This window comes from Xenopus laevis, chromosome 3L (assembly GCF_017654675.1).
Source record: "Xenopus laevis strain J_2021 chromosome 3L, Xenopus_laevis_v10.1, whole genome shotgun sequence".
In the NCBI taxonomy this organism is placed as follows: domain Eukaryota; kingdom Metazoa; phylum Chordata; class Amphibia; order Anura; family Pipidae; genus Xenopus; species Xenopus laevis.
Window position 1 is genome coordinate 7,335,271 of NC_054375.1, and position 9,000 is coordinate 7,344,270.

Below are 9,000 nucleotides of genomic sequence, written 5' to 3' on the forward strand. Positions count from 1 at the left end.
GTAAAAATAGAAAAGCACTAATAAATGAACAGTTTCTGGCCAAATTATCTATTTTTAGAGATAGTTTAAGAAGGAGATAGTTGAATAAGGGAAAAGCCATAGAACAGTAATAAATAGCCATTGGCCAAAGTCCCTACAATCTAGACGCAGGGGGGCTCATGTACTATGTGATGCTGCATTTAGAGAATGGGGATTGGGTGCATGTGGCTGGCCCGTTGCACCCCAGCTTGCACTTTATTCAGATCCCCATGAGATGGCGCACCAGGGGCTGCATGGCAAATGATTCCCAAAAATAATCGAAAGCAATTTTTGTTTTACTTACAAGTTGTCCAGCTTTCCAAACGTTGGTCTGTACTGATGTTCTGCAGGGAAAAAAAACATTTCAATGAAACACTGAGCTAAAGGAGGGAAGGGCATTCACATACAAAAAAATAGTGCTCCAGCCTTTGCCTGTTCCACTTTCTATTTCCAGTGAAAACCTAGCGGCCTGCTGAGAAGCACATTGAATTAAGGAACAGATAAGAACTATAATATTTACCATAATAGTGGAGGAGACGCTCGATGTTGGTATCCTCCTCCCTGTAGTGTTCCATGGTATACAACATCATCTGTAAGAAAAGAAAGAGAGATACAATTTTGAATGGGTGGAGATGCTCCCAGTTTCATGGTATGGCAACTCCCGACGGAAGCCCCAGTGTAGATGAGGGTGTGTTTTTTACAAAAGGAACAGAGACATTACCTGCAACCCTGAGGCGCTATCCATGGTGTTCCAGCAGCCTAAAGACAGACAAGTGATACAAATCAGTAATAGTTTCAAGCTTGAAAGACCTTAATATAAATGTGACCTTCTTTATTGTGCAGTTTAGATATCATCAGGCAAAATAAAGTACCAGATAAAGAGACAAATATTTCCTTATTACCTCTCACAAAAACGCAGAAGTCGTAGATGGAATTCGCTTCGCGTAGAAATTAAAAGGGACCGGCACAAGGCCGGGTACCCCTAGGGGTCTCCCGGAGGAGACGCTGGCTATCCCAAAGCGAGTTCCGATAAGAATGGAAAATACCGGAAAATGGGGAAGCCAGAAAAAAATGCCCTGATGTCAATCGGCAAACTCGCAAAAAATCGCGGGAAAAAAATCCAGGTAACGCACAGTCGTCCGATGTCTGTATAGAAAGAGAGAAAATAAACAAAAATTAAAAAAAACAAGTCAGCTTTAGGGATATTGCATCTAGCCCATCATATTTCCCATACAATGCAGAGTAAGGATGAGAATAAACTGCCCAATCCCAAAATAAATGATATAGGCAACTGACAGTACAAGGAATGACATGTGAGCAGTAAGTGCTCAGAGGGAAAGGGCTTTAATAAAAAAAATAAAAATATTGCTGGCAGCCCTGCATAACGGCCAAATCCTGGCTCTGTATCTCCCAAACACGCTAAGATTAAAGAATCCTCCAAAGGCCAATTGTGGGGGGAATGCTCTTCAATAAGAACAGTCATGAGAGGAGCAAAAACAACTAGTCTGGGGGGTGTTGCCCAACTATTTACCCTCTATTTTAAACTAAAACAAGGCTTATTTGTCAAAAAAATCTCTCAGAGGAAATATACACTCACCCCAGTGCCAATCAATGGACTAAACTAGCTGTCAAATCCCTAGGGGTAAAGTCATTTCTCTTCTATGAGACCCTGCTGTATGCCCCCCCCCACTCATTTACTATCACCCCCCGACTGTCCCTATGGCACGTTCCTCTGCTTCCCATCCCTAGTTACAGACTGGGGGGCACCAACTATCCCTTTTTTCACTTATATAAGGGATATTTGGCAAAAAAAATGTCTTGGAAGGAATATACACTTAACCCAGAGACAACCAATGGACAAAACCATCTGTCAAATCCCATGGGGTAAAGTCATCTCTCTTCTATGAGACCCTGCTGTATGTCCCCCCCACTCATTTACTATCATCCCCCTACTGTCCCCATGGCTCGTGCCTCTGCTTCCCACCCCTAGTTACAGACTGGGGGGCACCAACTATCCCTTTTTTCACTTATATAAGGGATAGTTGGCAAAAAAATGTCTTGGAAGGAATATACACTTAACACTGAGCCAACCAACGGACAAAACCAACTGTCAAATCCCATGGGGTAAAGTCATCTCTCTTCTATGAGACCATGAGACCCTGCTGTATGCCCCCCCCCACTCATTTTCTATCACCCCCCTACTGTCCCCATGGCACGTGCCTCTGCTTCCCACCCCTAGTTACAGACTGGGGGGCACCAACTATCCCTTTTTTCACTTATATAAGGGATATTTGGCAAAAAAAATGTCTTGGAAGGAATATACACTTAACATTGAGCCAACCAACGGACAAAACCAACTGTCAAATCCCATGGGGTAAATTCATCTCTCTTCTATGAGACCCTGCTGTATGTCCCCCCCACTCATTTACTATCATCCCCCTACTGTCCCCATGGCACGTGCCTCTGCATCCCACCCCTAGTTACAGACTGGGGGGCACCAACTATCCCTTTTTTCACTTATATAAGGGATATTTGGCAAAAAAAATGTCTTGGAAGGAATATACACTTAACATAGAGCCAACCAACGGACAAAACCAACGGACAAAACCAACTGTCAAATCCCATGGGGTAAAGTCATCTCTCTTCTATGAGACCCTGCTGTATGTCCCCCCCACTCATTTACTATCACCCCCCTACTGTCCCCATGGCACGTGCCTCTGCTTCCCACCCCTAGTTCCAGACTTGGATAAAGGGAACATGTATTTAGCTACAATGTTGGTACATAAGAGCAGGGCTGGGGGCAGATACCAGGGGGCAGAGGGGTAAATCTCTAAGGAGCCTGTCAGTACTGGGAACACAAATTAAGCAGCTTATGGTGAGGTACAGGGGTCCCCAAATGTTCCCTTCATTAATAAATGTAAATATTTGCTGATAGTCCTGTATAACTGCCAAATCCTGGTCTGTGTCTCCCAACCAGCACTAAGATTAAAGGCTCCTCCCAAGCACATTTTAGGGGGAAATTCTCCAAATTTATTAAAATCTGTGAGAAGAGCATCGTCCGCTACTCTGCTAGTCAAGGGGGGCATCACCCAAATATTTCCCCTCTTTTCTTACTAAAATAAAGGTTATTTGGCAAAAAAATCTCTTAGAGGAAAGTTACACTTACCTCTCGCCACTGTGTCAACCAACGGACTGAACCAACTGTCACAGCCCCAGGTGGAAGTCACCTCTGTTTCCTGCTCTTAAAGGGGAAGTGCACCCTAGTTAATGAATGAGGTTTAAATGGCATGTCTGTCCCCTTTCCCTGGAACGCAAGGCTGTCTTTGATTATTTTCCATAAGTTTAGGCTGGGCAGTGAGAGACAAACAGCAGTGGGGAAAAAAGAAAAGTGTGTGGTATTCTGCTTGGGTGAGGCAATGTCTCCAATTATGCACTGACCTTACTGGCATATTTGGGGTTAATGGAGTACTTACCAGCCATTTCTGCAGTGATGTTACTTGCATGTAATGCAGGCGCCACAGTTTGTTGTGGAATGCTTAGGGCCACAGTTAAATGTGGGGGCCACTCTGTCTTGTGGTGCACATTGTGCTACTGATGCTGAATGGAAAAGGGGGTGTTTTTGTATAATGGGCACGGTGTTGGGGGTATGGTCACACAGTAGCATGGCCAAAATTCATAATATACACAGTAGATAAGGTTGAACAAAAAGTATTAAATGCATAAATGAATGCAATATTAGTAGCCACAGACCTTGTGCCAGACTATTTTATTATTGCTATTATTGTGGTTACTAAGACTGGTTCATGTCTCCATTCAGGCCTATTTTCATACAACACAGCACATTAGAATCAGTTGTTGGAGCACAGAGGGGCAGAGACAAACACAGCAGGCCGGATCCACAGAGCAGGAGAAAAGCCCCAAGCCCCTCAGCGAGCAGCCGAGGAAGAGAGAGGCAGGACAGTACAGGAGAAACTCACTGATGAGAAGGAAGAGCTTTTATATATATATATATATATATATATATATATCGGTATGGGATCCGTTATCCTGAAAGCTTTGAATTATGGAAAGGCCGTCTCCCATAGACTCTTTTGAATCCAATTTAAAAACGTTAAAAATTATTCCTTTTCTGTATAATAATAACACAGTATTTTGTACTTGATGCCAACTAAGATATAATTAATCCTTTTTGGAAGCAAAACCAGCCTTAAGGGTTGATTTAAAATTTACATGATTTTCTAGTAGACATAAGGCACAGAGATCCAAATTATGAAATATCCATTATCTGGAAAACCGCAGGTCCCGAGCATTTTGGTTTTATATATATATATATATATTTATATACACTGCCCCTTTAATAAGGTGATACAGTTTCTCTACTGGTGGAGCTGACTTCAGTGTATACGTATAGTTCTCTGCTATTTAAATTCTTTACTTTGCCTGGTTTGCAGAAACAATCACATGGCTGTGAGTGAAAGATGTGTTTGGCAGGTCTAACCTTCCTCAGTGATAGTTCAGGTATATAATCTGCATTAATTTAGTCCCTATGACCGTTCCATGAATTGTGACTGTAACCAGCAATGTTTCCTTATTAACCCTTATCTGCTTTATATTTCTGTTTATAACCTAAGGATTTATTTCTCTTTTCACAGTACATAGAATGTTCAGCACATTTGAGTGGAACTGTTTATCAGTCTGTATTGGTACCAGATATTGTAACGGCAGGATCTGCTCTTTGAGGTAAGTATTACCCCTCCTACTCATACTGTATATCCCCCACTTCTACCCTCTAGTAGTGATATCACCGTCATATTTATTCCATATACTGCTTTATCTGCCTTCATGTTATGATTGTCTCAGAGAGAGGGCTAACGTGCTGGTAAGGAGCTCCTTCTCCTCAGGTAAGTGTTTCCCACATTCCTATGCACACGGGGGTTAAAATGCACCCCCTCATATATGCACCCTTTTTACCTCTCACCCATCCTCCCACCCCCTAACCCATGCATGCACCTTGGATCTTGTTAGGCATCTTCTGTGTGTCAGTGACACTGCACATGCTCAGTGGGCTCTAGGTTCCTGTTGAAAAGCTGAGCTTAACCCCATTTATCAGGGGGGGTATGTTATATTCAATGATACTCAAAGCCAATTTCCAGTTGGTCGTCATCTTTCCAGTCTGCCTTTTGTCCCCCAGTATGGTTACTAGTTTAAATGAGAACTAAATCCTAAAGTTAAAAAACCCTACCCCCCTACCCTACATAGACCCCCCTCCCTGCTCCCCCAGCCTAGGTGTTACCCTGGGTAAATACCCCTAACTCTTTACTTACCCCTCGGTGCAGATTCAGGCGTCGGAGCCACAGCTGTACTTAGCCCAACACCTGCAGCTGTCCTACCAAGTATGACTTTTATGTAAAATGGAGCTTCTTTTGGCTGCTGCTCCGGGTTCTTGCAGTGGTGAGAAGTAAAATACAGGAAGCTGTAATGTATGAAATGTCATACAGGATCCTAATGGGAGGCTTCTGTATGTAAAACGGGTGAAGACACATTGTGTATAATACGCAGAGCCTGTGGTGCATTCATTGTGTAAAACCAGTGGATCGGGAATCCGCAGAATTGCCTTTAGGAGCGAATAAGGAAAACTGCCCTTCAGGTCCAGATTGGGAGTCTAAATAGGCCCAGGCATCAGTACACAAAGGCCCAAACAGCCCTCACCAGCCCAATAAATAATGGCTGTCTATGGCATCTTACAGCAGCCCCTTCCAGGGTCCGACTGGGGGGGGGGACACGGGGGGCTACTGACACGCCAGCGTGTGCGCATTAGATTTTCTTTGCTGCGACCTCCGACAAAGGGTGTCACGGCATTTAGAATCAATGTGGGTGTGGACCTGGGCCTGGCAGGACCCACAAGAGCCGGGGGCCATCAGGTTTTTTCCAGGTGCCCCGTCAGCCCAGTCCGACCCTAAGCCCCTCTGGCATTTGCCACAACTATAGATTGCCAGTCCGGCCTTGCTCCCCTTGACCACTTATTACATAGTGGGCCCCAAAGATATAGAGAAACATGGAGACACAATGGCAGAATGTTTACAGTTACACTTTATAGCAGCACAAGGTTGGCCACTTTGTAGAGCTGTACTTGATCAAAATATGGGGGCCAGAGACTGGACAGTCCTTACTTGTATAACTAATGGGGACCCACAAAGCCTCATTTAAAGGAGAACTCAACCCCGCACTAATATAAACCCAAACTCAGAACCCTACATATCCCCCCTGATATCACCTATGCAGGGGGAGAGCAGGGAGGGGGGACTATGTAGGGTACTGGGTAGGGGTTTTTATTAGTGGGGGGTTGAGTTCTCCTTTAAATGAGGCTTTGTGGGTCCCCATTAGTTAGGGTTGCCACCTGGCCGGTGTTTTACTGGCCGGTAAAAATGTTGGTTGATCCCAATGTTATTAATAGGGAAAAAAGATAAATATATATAGGAAGGCCGGTATTTTTTCCAGAAAAGGTGGCAACGCTAGTGGGGGGTTGAGTTCTCCTTTAAGGTGTGGCCCTGCCTCACTCCTGGTAAACCACTGGCTATTACATAAAGTCAGAAAAGGAGGCTCAGAGTTTTATTGATCTGTAACTGGAAACAGTCCCTTTCCTATATCTTTAAAGAGCAGATCCGTCACCTGTGGGGGAGCCCAAGAAGAGAGGAGACCCTTGGGGGGTGCCATGGGTTGGGTCCCCAAGTTTATGTAAGGGATAGAGAGGGCCCACAGATGTTCATTTTGCTGGGGGGTCTGGGGCCAGATAGTTATACCCCGACGTTTCGGCTTTTAGCCTTTCTCAAGGGGAATTCTGGCTTTTAGCCTTTCTCAAGGGGAATTCCCCTTGAGAAAGGCTAAAAGCCGAAACGTCGGGGTGATTCTCTTCTCAGGGCAGGTGTATCCGCTTTTCTCTTTGTTTCCTATTGCTGTTTGACCATATTTGCGTGGTATGTATAATTGATTTCTTGTGATATTTTTTGGACATATTTTTGCCCTGTAATATGTATGTATATTCTCCTTTTTAATATATAAAAATATATGACTATTCAAATACCACGTGGTCTTGCTGTTTATTTGGTGTGCAGGCCCTTTTTGGTTAACATTCCCCTTAGATGGGGTACCATAACCCCCGCTTGACTATATTTACAGTATTGCCATTGTTACACTCTAAACTTCATTATCAGGTCTCCACTGTGAAGCTCTGTGTGGCTTTGTATGTTGGAGAAGTTTCATTCACAGTCAGAGCATCCAAGCGTCATATTGTTATACTGATTATAGTGCCATCTTGTGGTAAGTCATGATCACAACATATCAAGCCAGACTGGTGGAATCTGTAGGTTGTTCACCTTTAAATTAACATTTAGTATAATGTAGAGAGTGATATTTTGAGACAATTTGCAATTGGTTTTCATTTTATTATTTGTGGTTTTTGAGTTATTTAGCTTTTTATTCAGCAGCTCTCCAATTTGCAATTTCAGCAGCCTGGTTGCTAGGGTCCCAAATATCCTAGCAACCATGCATTAATTTTAATAAGAGACTGGAATATGAATAGGAAAGGCCTGAATAGAAAGAAGTGTAATACAAAGAAGCAATAACAATAAAGTTGTAGCCTTACAGAGGATTTGTTTTTAGATGGGGTCAGTGACCCACATTTGAAAGCTGGAAAGAGTCAGAGAATAATTCAAAAACTATAACCAATTGAAAAGTTACTTAGAATTAGCCAATCTATTAGATACTAAAAGTAAACTTAAAGGTGAACCACCTCTTTAAACAGATACAGAATTATCAGGTTACGAGAATTCAAAACAGACTTTAGTAAAGTTAAATACTTGGGAAAAGAATTGTAAATTTTAAATGTTTTTCCTTTGCAGTGGTGTCGCTACTGGGGGGTCTACACCTCATGGAGCCTGCCAGAAACTCAATAACAAAAGATCAAAAGGAATATTTAAAGGTAATCGACAGTCTCCCTAGTTATGTCACAGCAGTGCCAAAAATAAAAGGTTAGTTTGAAATATCCCAGCAGAATCAGCCTCTTCCAACTAGTCAAAATGGCTTTTCCTTCTGTAGCCCTCCTGGCCCCAGCCAAGGACAATTCCTATTAATCCTTTCTGTTTTCCCCATAGGTCGGTATGACTCCTACAGCATTTAGGGGGTTATTTTTTAAAGTCCGAATGGCAAAAACAAATTTACTTTAAAATCCAAATTTTTCGTGGGGAAAACCTAACATTTTTTGAGATTTATTATACCCTAAAGATGGAAAAAGTTTTAATCTGAAAATCCGGCATCTCAGGCCAACTGAGGTCGTATATAAGTCAATAGAAGAGGTCCCTATCCTATTTGGAAGTTTCTGTGGTCTGCTCTGGAATTAGCCCGTAAAGCCAAGACTTTCGGACTTTTCAGGCAAAAATCCAAAAAATGTGGGCTTTTTGGGAAAAAGCCCGAAAAAATTAAACAATTTGGGAAGAAACTTGTATAATTCAGATTTTCAGTCGTTTTTTCCGTAGTTCTCCCCAATCCGATTAAATCGTGCTTTTTTTAATAATAAATAAGGTCCAATTTATTAAAATACAATGCCTGGAGCCAGGGTTCATTAAAACACAGATATCCATTATTTTTGGCATCCCTATTTAGAAACCCTACTGTAGAAACAAATCTGTCTGCAGTACTTCTGGTACCTGATGGAACCAGCTCAATATATTGGTAGGGACAGGCAAAGACATTCAGGCTTCAGGTTAAGGTACAAGGTGGGAGTTTATTAAAGTGAGCATAGAAGGCCAGTGCACATGGAGTTTGTGTAGTTATCCCCCTATAGCATTTTACACCTGGGACGGCCCTCAAAAGTCTGGGCTGTTGTTATCTGCCTCAATGCCTTTAGACAGAGTCGGCAGCTTATTGGCCGTGTATGGGGCCCTCCGATGTGCTTCCCCGATAAATATCTGGCCGACAATCAGCAGG